The sequence below is a fragment of the Grammomys surdaster genome, unplaced genomic scaffold (genome assembly GCF_004785775.1).
Source record: "Grammomys surdaster isolate TR1022 unplaced genomic scaffold, NIH_TR_1.0 194, whole genome shotgun sequence".
Taxonomy (NCBI): domain Eukaryota; kingdom Metazoa; phylum Chordata; class Mammalia; order Rodentia; family Muridae; genus Grammomys; species Grammomys surdaster.
The window spans coordinates 10,128,148-10,140,733 of NW_021604639.1; the positions used below are offsets into that span (position 1 = coordinate 10,128,148).

A 12,586-nucleotide genomic window follows, 5' to 3' on the forward strand; every position below is an offset into this window, starting at 1 on the left:
CTGAAGAAATTTAGAGTTGGTTGGTACACCAGATGCCATGTCAAGAGTCTTAAAATAAGTAAGCCATTTAAAGTCTTGAGAATAACTTTAGTATTATAATGTTGTGGTGCAAATTCATAAGACTTCCAATTAAGTGTTCACTAACTCAATGAACTTAATCTGGAAAAGTCTAGAAACTTATCTGTAATTTTTTGAACAATTAAGATGAAGGATCTCAGGCAGATGATATAGTTGGAGTAAGAAATGAACAAAGAAATAAACTTTGACACAAAGAAACCAGTAAAACAATGTCCACTTATAAGTGAGTACATAGCATCTGTGTCTTTGTGGGTCTAGATTACATCATCCAGGACAATATACTCTAGCTCCATCTATCTGCCTGTCATTTCATGATGTCTTTTTTTTTAATAGCAGAGTATTATTTCATTGTATAAATGTGGCACATTTTCGTTATGCATTCTTCAGTTGAGGGACATCTAGGTTGCTTCCAGTTTCTTGCTATTAAGAAAAAAGCTGCTATGAACATAGTTGAGCAAGAGCCTTGTGGTAGAGCGGGGTATCCTTTGGATATATGCCCAGGTCTAGGGTAGCTGAGTTTTGGGGTAGAACTATATGAAACTTTCTGAGAAACTACAAAATTGATTTCTAAACTGGTTGTACTAGTTTGCACTCCTACCAGCAATTGAGGAGTGTCCTTATTGCTTTACATCCTTGCCAGCATGTGCTGTCGCTTAAGTTTTTGGTCTTAGTTATCTGACTGGATAGAATCTGAGTCATTTTGATTTACATTTCCCTGATTATTAAGGTGATTGAATAGACACAAAGAAACTAAGTAATAAGGAGGGCCTAATGGAAGAAGCATGACATTCACTCAGAAGGGGAAATAAAATCAGAGGTGGATGGAGGACTGGAGAGTGGGTGAGAAGGAGAGTGGGGATGGGGCTCAGGTAGGGTGGGCAGGAGAGGGCTGGGAGTGAGAATGGAAAGTAGTGGGGGCATCTCTGAGACTAGCCTGGGGTTGGGTACACACCAGGGAGTCTATGGGGATGGCCCTAGATGAGACTCCTAGCAGCAGGGTATATGCAAATTGAAGTGACTCCCTCCTGTAGCCAAATAGAATTTCCAGTGGTGGGCAACATCAACCCTTCCACAGTTCCTCAGACCCTGTATACAAGATGTACAGAGGTAAAGATGGAGCTAAGACTGAGGGACTGGCCAACCAATGACTGGCCCAAATTGAACTCTGCTATGCTTACAGACAGGAGCCTAGCATAACTGTCTTCTGAGAGCCTTCATCCAGCAGCTGATGGAAACAAATGCAGAGACTCGCAGGCAAACTTGGAGCTTGGGGAGTCTTGTGCAGAAGTAGCAGTGGCAGATAAACTGAGGGAGCCAGAGAGACAATCATCAAGGACGCCATAAGAAACTGAGTCAAGTAATGTGAGCACTGAAGGCACTCAGGGTCTAACCACCAACCAAAGAGCATGCAGGGGTAGGCACCCGACGTATTTGTAGCAGATGTGCAGCTTGGTCTTCACGAGGGTCCCCTAACAATTGTCTGTGACTCGGTTACAGCTTGCCATTGTATCCCCTTCCTCTAGCTGGACTGACTGGGCTTCAGTGAGAGAGGATGTGTTTAGTCCTGCTGCTACTTGATGTCTCAGGGTGGACAGGTACCCAATGAGGCTTTCCCTTCTCTGAGAAGAAGGGGAGGGAGTATTTCTTAGAGTGGGACAGGGAGAAGAGGATGAGGACAGAGGGGGGCTGTGACTGGAACATAAAGTGAATAAATAAATAAATAAATAAATAAATAAATAAATGAAAAAAGAACTCTAAAACTCTCAGAATATTCACATAAAATGTGAATATAAAATTTTGTGGATCCTCTGGTAAACAGTTTGACAATTCCTCAATAATGTTAAGCATATACTTCAAACAAGCAAACACCAATATTTAAGAGAGAGACAAAGACAGAGAGAGACAGAGAGGTGGTATCATCAAGTTGGGTCAATAGGAAGATGGGAAGGATCTGGGAAAAGTTGTATGAGTGGAAAAGATGGGATCAAAATATATCATGTGAAAAATTCTTAAATAAAAATGAAAAATAAATAAATAGCTTAATAAACACCAAAGTCTTCTCAATAGTTCTTTAAAAGTATATAGTCTGCCGTTTTTATTTCCCCGCTCATCTTAAGAATTAATTTATTAATGTTTAGAATTTTGTCATTTTTAATGTTATGTGAGTGAAATCATAATAAGAGTAGTGCTACATAAGTGTTCTGAGTATTTTTTCAGACTATTTTTTTTCCATTTGATAAACATAATGCCCAAGAGATTTCCCAAAGCATTGGTTTTGTTATTGGTTAATTTTTCATAGTGTCTATATTGTGGTCTCATCATTTTATTTATTGAAATTCATTTAAATCATGGTCAGTTTGAGGCTACTAGAAATAAAAGTGATTTTTAAAAATCTTTATAAGACTTTATCTGTGAAAGTAAGTTGTGTCTTTCATGGATATATGGCACATAGTACAGTGACAAGTTCTTATTATATTTATCTGTTTTATTCAATAAAAATTGGGAAATTCAGGTTGTTGAACCATTGAGCAAAGTTACATGCAATATTTATAGTGATCTGGTACTGTCCTTCTTTGCATGTGTTTAGTATATCCATTGCTAATTGTTGTCATTTGTTGATTTCATCATGTCTTAATTTCAGTTTTTGTAATGCATGTGTACTTCTAGCTCCTGGGGTCTTAATTGCTGTTTTAAAATTGCTTAATGGCATAACTGATCTGACTGGAATACAGATGTGCCATTAGTACATACATTTAATCCCTAACAATGAAGTTTACTTTGTAGAAAGATGCAGGCATTTTTTAAAGTGACATAAAATTGAGGGGCAGACAAAGTGATGAATCAGAGAAATATTTGAGAGAAAGAATCAGAGATAGATATAACCAAGTCACAGGATAACAGGAGAGGAAGAGATGCTACTTCAGAGCAGGGAGAGAAAAAAGCGGTGGTGTGGTATGTAGTGGATGAGATGTGTTTATGATAGATTTACCAGGGCACTTTTACAGAGACAGTTTACAAAGACAGCAAGCTAGACACAGGCAAAGACAGAATAAGCAGGAGAATGAGAAGGAGACAGAAGATTAAATTGCCAAAGTTAGTACGAAGCTAGGCTAGGCAAGTCAGTCAGAAGCCAAGACAGATTTAATCAGTCAGCTTGGAAAATTAAATTATGATGGCTAGAAGCTTGCAAGCCTAGGCCTAAGGATAGTTAGAACAGAGAAGGAAACCCTCTGGGCTCAGCCCAGCTTTGTAATAGCAGAGGTTGGGTATCCTGTCATTTGAGGAAATAAAAGCAACATTTGCATCTTTCAGCTTCTCTTTCATTACATTCTCACAGGTGTTCACAGAGATTTAAATTTTGACTTTGGAATCAGACTTTTAGTATCAGTTACTATGATCCTAAAAATCCCTGATGTGTGTGTATGTGTGTGTAAGTGTGTGTGTGTGTGTGTGTGTGTGTGTACAAATAGTCTTTTGTAAGTAGTTTATAGTTTTATAATGAAGCAAAATTTCATTTTTGAGGTCTGTGTGTGTGTGCGTATAACACACAAGACAGAGAGGGATATTGTGTGTCTCTAATTTTTACTTCCAGCTTATTTTTCATATGGTTAAAATAAACAGTTGATTGTTACTTAAGTCACTGATCTGTTATCTCCACTTTGTTACTGATCCCAGCAACTTTTCTTTTCTTTCTTTTAGTTTCATTTTTCAGGTTATAATTTCTACCTAGTTAGTTTTCATTTCTTTTATTTCACTCAGGTTTTAAATTTTCATCTTCTCAAGATAACAACCAAAATCCCTTTCCCTGGAGAGGTTGCAGGGGTGGCTGCTGTATCACATGTGTGTCAGTAGATGGCTGAGGGGAGACATACTACACCAGTGCTCAGTATTCTGATCTGTGAACATCTGAATGATTAGTAGGCTAATATTCCCTGAAAAAAAAATCAGCCTGAGATGACCACAGGTGTGCTACACACAAGCCTTGACAGGCTCCCACGATAGGGAGCAAGCTGGAAACTAGAAGATCCCAGCCTCTGACTGTGGGCCCAGGGTAACAGTGAGCTCAATATAAATGAGCCTTGCAAGGAGCCACTAGGGTCAACCTGGTGAGGAGTGAGCTGAGGATAAGCACCAGACTGAAAGACCCCCGAGGAGGCCCCCACTCAAGCCACGGGAGATCACAGCCACCCAATGACTCATGAGACACCAATCTTGTTGCAATCGCAAGTGGTTAGGTTTATTGGGGTAATCAATGCGTTGAGGTCGAGACTCGTAACCCACACAGGAGCAGAGGAGGTTTGACTCCTAGCTTGGGGTGTGTAGGATATTTAAAGGAAAAAAACACAAACCAGGGGGAGTGCTGGACAATACCAGTGGAAGTCTCAGCCTAGTATTCAGTGTGTGAAGATCTTCTAGTTTCAAGAAGCAATCATGGGAAGGTACAGGCTTTTTCTCGAGACTCAATCTTATTCAACCATATCATCAACCTTGTGGTCAGCCAAGTTCCTGGAACACAAAGCCCCAGAACTAACTGACCTGTTCTCCTGGCTCTATTTTACTGCTAGTCTGCTAGAAGTAAAAATTCTATTAACCCTTCAAGACCATCATGATGGGGCCTTGACAGGCAGTTAGCCTGAGATGAACACCCATCTGAAACAGTATAGACCTAGGAAGGCAAAATATGACCAAGAAGAGCCTTGCCTGGCTCCAAAATACAGAAGTGGGTCATAGCACTCCTGAGACTATTTCTGAGACAACTCCAGACACTGGACACCATTAAGAGGAGCAAGCAAATGGTGGAAAAATGGAAGGAAAGGAGAAAGAGAAGAATTTGGGGACAATAAAGAGATGCAGAGATGGAAACTCAAGGGTAGAGTAACAGCCTGGTGTGAATAGCCAGTGATGGTGCCATCTGAGACCATGGTGGAGTCCATGCCTGTGCTGCTACTAGGGGCCTAGACTGGATCTCTAGTCCTGTAACAGCAGTAATCTGTTACCACCAAAGACCAGGTGGACATCCCTGGTCTGGGTTTATATCTGGTGACATGTTGATGTCTAAAGGCTGTGTAGAACTGGTCCCACTTCTCATCTGGATATCATGGGAGAGCTGGCCCTGGGAGCATGGGTACAGAAGAACTGACCCTATGTCCAGCCAGCTGCAGTACTCAGGGAGAGTGGCCTCACACATTATGGGAGCTGGCCCTCATGATAAGAGCATGGACCCTATCAGTCATCTCCTTTTCAGTGCTATGGATAGGGGAGAAATAAAATCCACACACCACACCCCTTAGCCAACCCTATCCACCGTTGCCATGGGATATCTGAGAGGAGTCAAAATCAGGTTCCAGTATTGATGGAGTAGCAGAAGCCTCCAGCAGACTATTAAGCAAAGAAATGTGGACAAAAGATTTTGCTTTGGGACACACTGTAACACACTACAGCTTCATAATGAGACTGCAACCTGGGGGAAGATTACAAAGGTGGAGGCAGGAGGAGGAGACTTGTCCCTGGGGTTATAAGAGCAGGAGAGCTATCCCTTCCTAACACTGTACCTCAGCTGGGCAACAGGATAGAGCTTTCCCTCCTTGTGGAATTTGCTGGGGAGTCATCCCCAGACCATGAGTGGAGGAGAACCTGTGGGCTGATCAGCTCAGAGACCTCTCAGGCCCAGATCCAATCTTTTCCTTTTTTTTCCTCTCTCGGGTTCAGGGAAGGGGGGATTGCAAGAGTGGAGGGTAAGTATGAAGCAAATCGGAGATGAGTGGGACTGGGGTTCAACTCCCCCTCCCCCCTTCCGCTATCCCTTTAAGAACCTGTCCAACAAGTACTTGTGATTCCTGAAATGCCCTTCTATAGAAATGAGGTATTCACAGAACTTTTAACTCTATCCAATGGTATTTCATGTATCCTGGAAACACCTTCCCACTCTACAAGGTCAATATATACCCCCGGTTCACTCCAAATATAGTATATGTGTACAAGTCCACCCAGAATAAAAGTATGCACACAAGTTAAGATCATCAACAAGAGTTGATTCATTAAAGACTATTGGATGAAGATCATAGAAGGCCTTCATCTAAAAGAGCAGAAAATAGCTGTAACATTGCTAAGATTCTCAGAGAAGTGTCCCTGCCCAGTCATAGCATCTGGAGACCCAGGGAGGGAAGAATCAGAAGATGCAGAAATACAGCTAGACCCCAAAACACATACCACATTTGGGTTCTAGATGGAAGGCATATCTCAGGAAATAGGGTACGAAGATGTTTTATTGTGGCCCGCATGTAATTGTCTCGCCAGCAAGAACGCACGCGGGCACCAGGATCCTTCTGGAGGAAATGTTTATTCCAATGAAAAGGAGGAAAGACCCCGGCCCTGAAAAGGCACTGTTTATATACGCTTGGAACAGCGTGTTCACTTCTGATTGGCTGCTTACTCGTTACCCGCCAAAATGCCCCGGGATGGGCTGTGACTTGGCGCTTTTTTACCATAGCACATGCGCAGTTTACTTGTTTACTTGGAGGAGCACCGGATGCCAGCGCCATCTTGTAATGGCGAATGCTGTCAGCACAAGCCGCGGCTTTCCACATCTTATGGCCATGGTCCACATTGTTCAGGGTCACTTTGTCAAATATCCTTATTTCCCTTTTATTTTCTTTTACAGTATAGTTTTGGTTCTCCAAAAACTATGGCAAGGGACAGAGTCCATCTGTGGCAGGATAGCATCTATGTTACTTTTCTGAACGGGAAGTCCAAGCTCATGTGTGTTATGAGTATGTGCACGTGCACATGTGTGCATGCATGCGTGCATGGCTGTGTGTGTGTGTCTATTTGTGTATGTGTCTATGAGTGGTGCTACAGGTATATTCTCATGCAATGTGGCTTCATGAGCCCATGTACATGGGGAAGGGTAAAGACTGACATTGACAGCGGTTGGTTTGCCCCATTATTCCCCACTTCATTTTGATAAACAGAGGCTCTCATTGGTTGGTCTGGAATTTACTGCATTTGCCTAGACTGATTAGTCTGTAAGTACCTGGAATCTCCCTATCTGATCCCCTCAGCACTAGGGTTATGTACATACACATGCAGCAGGTCTGTCTTTTCCATAGGTACTAGAGTTCCAAACTCAGGTTCCCATGCTTCCATAGCAAGCACTTTGCTCACTGAGCCACCTCCTTCATTGTTGTTGTTCTTTACAAATAAGTATTAGTTTAGACAGACTGACAAATAAACAAAACAGCACATTCAATACCCAAAATGTTGAAAGATAACGATGTTGATACTTAAAATGTATAAACATAAACAGTAATGGTTCCCTTCAAAACCTGACTGTCCCACTTTGGTAAGCCTTTGACTGTTATTCTTTGTTTTTCTTTTCTTCTCCACAATGGGGGTACGTGCTGATTTAGTTTAGGTAGGTTCCTTTATTTTAATTTGGATATTATTGGAAAATAAGTGAAAAAATCAAATGAAAATAAGCTTGTTACTTCTTTCTGTATAACCTTTTTTATATGTCAAATATGATAGAGTCCCTTGAATAGTGATGACAATGTCCCAGAATGGTGCCTAAACTCAAGCTAAGTTAATGACAAACTCCACTGGGTGTTGTTGCAGACCTACTGAGAATGGAAAGCTCTGCAGTGCTTGATCTTCATTTTATAAGCATAACTTCCCGTCCTTTTACACCAAGAAGAAATACCCTAAAGAATGGGCAGATTATACTAGATTTGTGGTGACCTGAAAGAGAAGAAACAAAGAGAATAAACAGTATTCAAGCAATGTGATTCTGGAAAAAAAAAAAAAGGAGAATGGTCTAGGAGTTTAAAGGGAGATTTCCTTTAAAATGGGGGTGGTGAGTGGTAGAATGATCCCCTAGTATGCAAATACCCCTGGATTAGATATTAGATACTCTCTCACCTAGGGAACTAATTAAATATGCTTCCTCTCTCTCTCTCTCTCTCTCTCTCTCTCTCTTTCTTTCTTCTGTCTCTCCATTTTTTTTATGGCATGAGGCAGTTATGGCCAAGGGCTTAAGCATAATAACCATGTACTAAACCTCTCTTAAACAGCATCTTTATTTTAAAACCAGGTCTTACTAAGTTTCCCAAGGTATATTTCATACTTGTGACCCCTCTACCTCAACTTCCTGTGCCTATGGTTGCAGGTGAGGGTCACCATGCTGAGATAGGAATGATTCTTTGTGGATGGTCATAATGTCAGGAGAGAACGTGAAAGTAATAAAGATGATGCTGGAATAAAACTTCATGGGGAGTGCTGTGACATAGACCTATAATGTACACAGAAGTCTTTCATGTGGAAGACAGGAAGTATAGATAAACAGTGATAAAGGAGGAGTTAGACAACTGGGAACAAAGACATTGACTAGAGGACATATTTTATTGTTTTATTCTCTATGTGATGGAAAATTAGACCATTGCCGAATGTGGAGTTTGTTGAGAGGTAGGTTGGATAAAGTGTCCAAATAGTACTAACATGACGGTAATTGATGATAGATTGAGTAAGTGGTAAATCACAGTTGCCTGGTCTAGTTGTAATTTACAAAAAGACCACCACACCAAGGTGTGCAACCTTGTGTACATTTATCTGTAAATAAACATGAAGAGAAAATATACATGATGCTTCTTAGGTAGAGATTGTCAATTTATCTTTCTATATAAATATGTGCAGAAAACATCTATGTTTCAAGGCAAAGACTTGGTCAGCAAGGTAATGTATTTAAGCAAGGTCATGTATATTGATGCAGAATCACATTCAGCGATGTATATTAATATTTCCATCCAGGAAGTCCCACTTCAGGTGCATTTCACTTTACCCTCACTCCAAAACAAAGAAGTAATTAGCTGGTTCTTCTTTCATTTCATGTACTCTTAAGCATTCTATTTTTCCCATAATCTTTCTTGTGAATAATTCATTTCTGTAAGTTAAATTGCTATCTGTTCAGACCACAGTAGCCTAACCTGTATATCTTAACCAATACTAATAATGCAGCTATAAGTAAATCTGAAAGGTTCTGTTCCAGAAAGCTCTAATTTCTTTTAAGAGCTACAAAAATTTTAGTGAAATGGCTTCATTTTTACAAAATTCAGCTTCACAACAACTTCCTTTCTTCATTCCTGTCTAAAGGTATTATTTAATCAATCAGACCTTTGTATGATGGCTTCTGCAAAGTATGGAGCCAATTAATTAGTAAGACCCACAAGCTTCTCTGGCTCCAGACATCATAGCAGGCCAGAAAAAACCTCTGACATCAGCTACAACTCAAGAACACAATTATCTCTGGTGCATTACTGAACATCACATAGAGTTTGTGATGTTTTACTTTTCCTACAGAAGATTTAAGAACTAAAGGAGTACAGTGTAAAATATTTCTCAGGCTCAGATTAAAATATTACTCAGGCTCATCTGTTTCATCAAGTGTACATGTGTGTATTTGAGTGTGATTTGTGTGTAACATGTATGTATGTATGCATATAAATGTATGCATATAAATGTATGCATATAAAATGCTTCTGTAGTAGTGCCTAAGAGAATATTCTGATTTTTTTTCGTATTTTATGTTTGTTTGTGTGTGTGTGTATGTGTGTGTGTGCATGTGTGTATGAAAGACATGTATAGTTGTATGCACATGTAAGGCCAGAAGAGTAAAGAAGACGTCTGACTTTGTCACTTTCTTCTTTATTCATACATACATGTGTATGTATGATAAATATTTTTTAATCAAGTTATCACACTAAATATGGCGACACAAAAAGAACAGAGCTAGAAATAAATGAGGTAGACTCCAGTGATACTCCTGTTTATACTGGAACAGAACTAGGATTCCAGTTGCTTGTGGCCATGCTTTGGCTTTTCACATGGTTGCTGAGGATTTGAACTTCGGTCTGCATGCTGTACTGCAAGTGATCATACCTACCAAATCAAATCCCCAGCCCTGAGAGAATGCTTTTGATAGTTTAAAATGTTTCCCAGATTTCAATAAAGCATCCAACTTGTCAGTGATCTGTTCAGGTTTCTTAGTCTGTCATGATTCAATCTTTGTGAGGTGTATACTTACAGGGAACTTATTCTATGTAAAGAATCAGAGAACTGAATGCAGTCTGCTCCAAAAGAGCGGAATGTGATTATGGGAATTATAAGACAATGGAGACCAATTGAAATTTGGTCCAAATTGTGATCTTTCCTCTCCTTGAATTCCTCAGTGATTCATAGATTGTACACTGAAGCTCAAAGCAGCAAAGTGAAGCCCAAAATTATTAAAGAGATATTTCAGCGCTTGTCGATCTCAAAGGAGGTAGTGTTTAATTTTCTTTAGAGGCACATAACAATTATAGTGTCTACTATATATTACTGACATCCAGGATAAAAGATTACCAGGTTTACACAGAAAGAGAAAAATGTGAGCCACACTAGACAAGGAAGAAATCAATAAGGATGAACTAGGTACGTGTAGAGGCCACCTTTAAAGAAGATGTAAGGTTGATGATAAAGACAATAAAAGAAAACAGACACACAGTGAATACCAAAATAGATGTAACATATATGGAGAGAAGAGTGAAATTTCCAGATGGGAGAAGGCATAGAGCCCCCCCCCCACACACACACACAATATATATATGCCCCCAACTATGTCATAACATAATTTCGGAACCTCTAAAATATGCACATATGTATCATAACTGGTTGTTATAATATACAAGCCATTATATTGACATAGACATTGCAAACTCCAGCATACACTAAATGCTAATGGCTGAGCTATTTCATCATTTCATTTTTTTAGGGCAAAAAAAATCAGAAGAAATGTGTTGGCCAATCTACTTTAATATCTTTTTTTTCTCCAGAGCAATAATTACAGAATTAAATTTCAGAAACATACAGAGGTACATACAGTCATCAGTTCAAAATATGCCAGACTTTACTAATTTGGTCAAAGCCAGGAAATTTTTTAAAAAAGAAAAAATAAGTTTCTGTTGAATATCATTTTGTGCCGTATGTTAGAAATTTGTAACACTGTCTCTTGCTGGCTCACAGATAGTGAAATAACAATGAATTCAGCTCCAGGCTAGATGCTTTTCAGGCAGACCTGTCAGGAGAAAGACAGAAATTTCAGAGTAATTCATTCTTGCCACTAGGTCTCAAGTGACTTGTAAAGGAATCTGGCATTTCTAAAATATAAATAGCACTAACTTACAGCAATAAATGGAAACCGTTTTCCCCCAGTTTATTGAGAGGCGAAGGATGAGTAGCAAGAGTGAAGAGTACCATGGGATTTAATGCGAGTGAGAATGAAAAAATGGTTTTATCAGCAACGGTTTCTATAGAATACACCTTAGTGCATTTATGGGTAGTAATTGGATCCTGGTGTTTTATATTGTTCCACACAGTTACCTTGCTATAACACACACACACACACACACACACCATAACTCCCACACATGCACTCTTGAGTGTGTACATGTGTATTATAATAAATATATTTTAATTAAGTTATCACACTAAATATGGCGATACAAAAAGAAGAGAGCTAGAAATAAATGAGGCAGGCTCCAAGCTCTTTTCACCTTTTTTTCTTCTTCTTTTTTTTTTTTTTTGCTCATTAATTCAGCATGCAACTCACATTCCAATAACAGCAGAAAAGGTTGAACCCACAATCAAACTGTCACTGAATTCTAAACCAAACCCGAAGCCCGGACTTCTCCTCATTAGGCCCTGCTGGCAGCCCCACACAATGAAAGACATGCTGTGGGAGAGCAATGATTTACTCTGCTCTCAGAATTCCTGTGTGGAAGGGAAAGCTGAGAACTTCATGGCAGTTAATGCTGTGATTCCAAGAAGTCTTCTGATGCAATTTGTAAATCGCTGGTTATACTTCTTACACCACTCCACTGCAGAATTAGAAGTTTAGAAGATAAAAATTAAAGCAAGTATTTAGAAAGATACCTGTTAATTCGTTTCTTTACTGTATGTGCAAGATGTCTGGCATCAGTATATTTAGAAAAGCCTATTTACGGAAAAACTGTAATATGTTTTCCATGTTTCTTTGTCTAGGGGACAGTTCAACAGGATACAAAAGCTGTGATACTAATTTAGCACCTATCATTCAAAGACAGATGTAGGCAGAGCCTGATATTGTTTTTATCCCTCACAATTTATTTTCCAGATAATGTCAAAAGAAGAAAAAGTGTACATGATTACAATTCTGTTCAATGGAGACTGACTCAGAATATTTCACCACAACAAACAATATGCATGACTTAAGTCAATGTTGCTAGAGTACAGACACCAAGGGAGGGGGTTAATAAATTTTTTCCTGGATGAAAAGACTCTGATGGAATTAGCATGGTTGTGAATCTAGCTTCTAAAATATGTTCCTTAAAAGCCTTGTGATGCACATTATTTAAATACAAAACATTATCTGATAGAACAGTCTGCTGTATTTCTGCAATGCCCATCAGACTATAACAACAGAGGCACAAGAGCACCGTGC

The 12,586-nt window shown here is 39.4% G+C and overlaps 1 non-coding gene across 1 annotated transcript; it reads left to right on the forward strand.

The window, feature by feature from the left end:
* Positions 1-3,876: 3,876 nt before the first annotated feature.
* LOC114623237 lies at positions 3,877-4,008 on the forward strand. The gene has a single exon (XR_003711734.1). It is a non-coding gene; the product is annotated as a small nucleolar RNA SNORA17 (small nucleolar RNA).
* Positions 4,009-12,586: the final 8,578 nt, after the last annotated feature.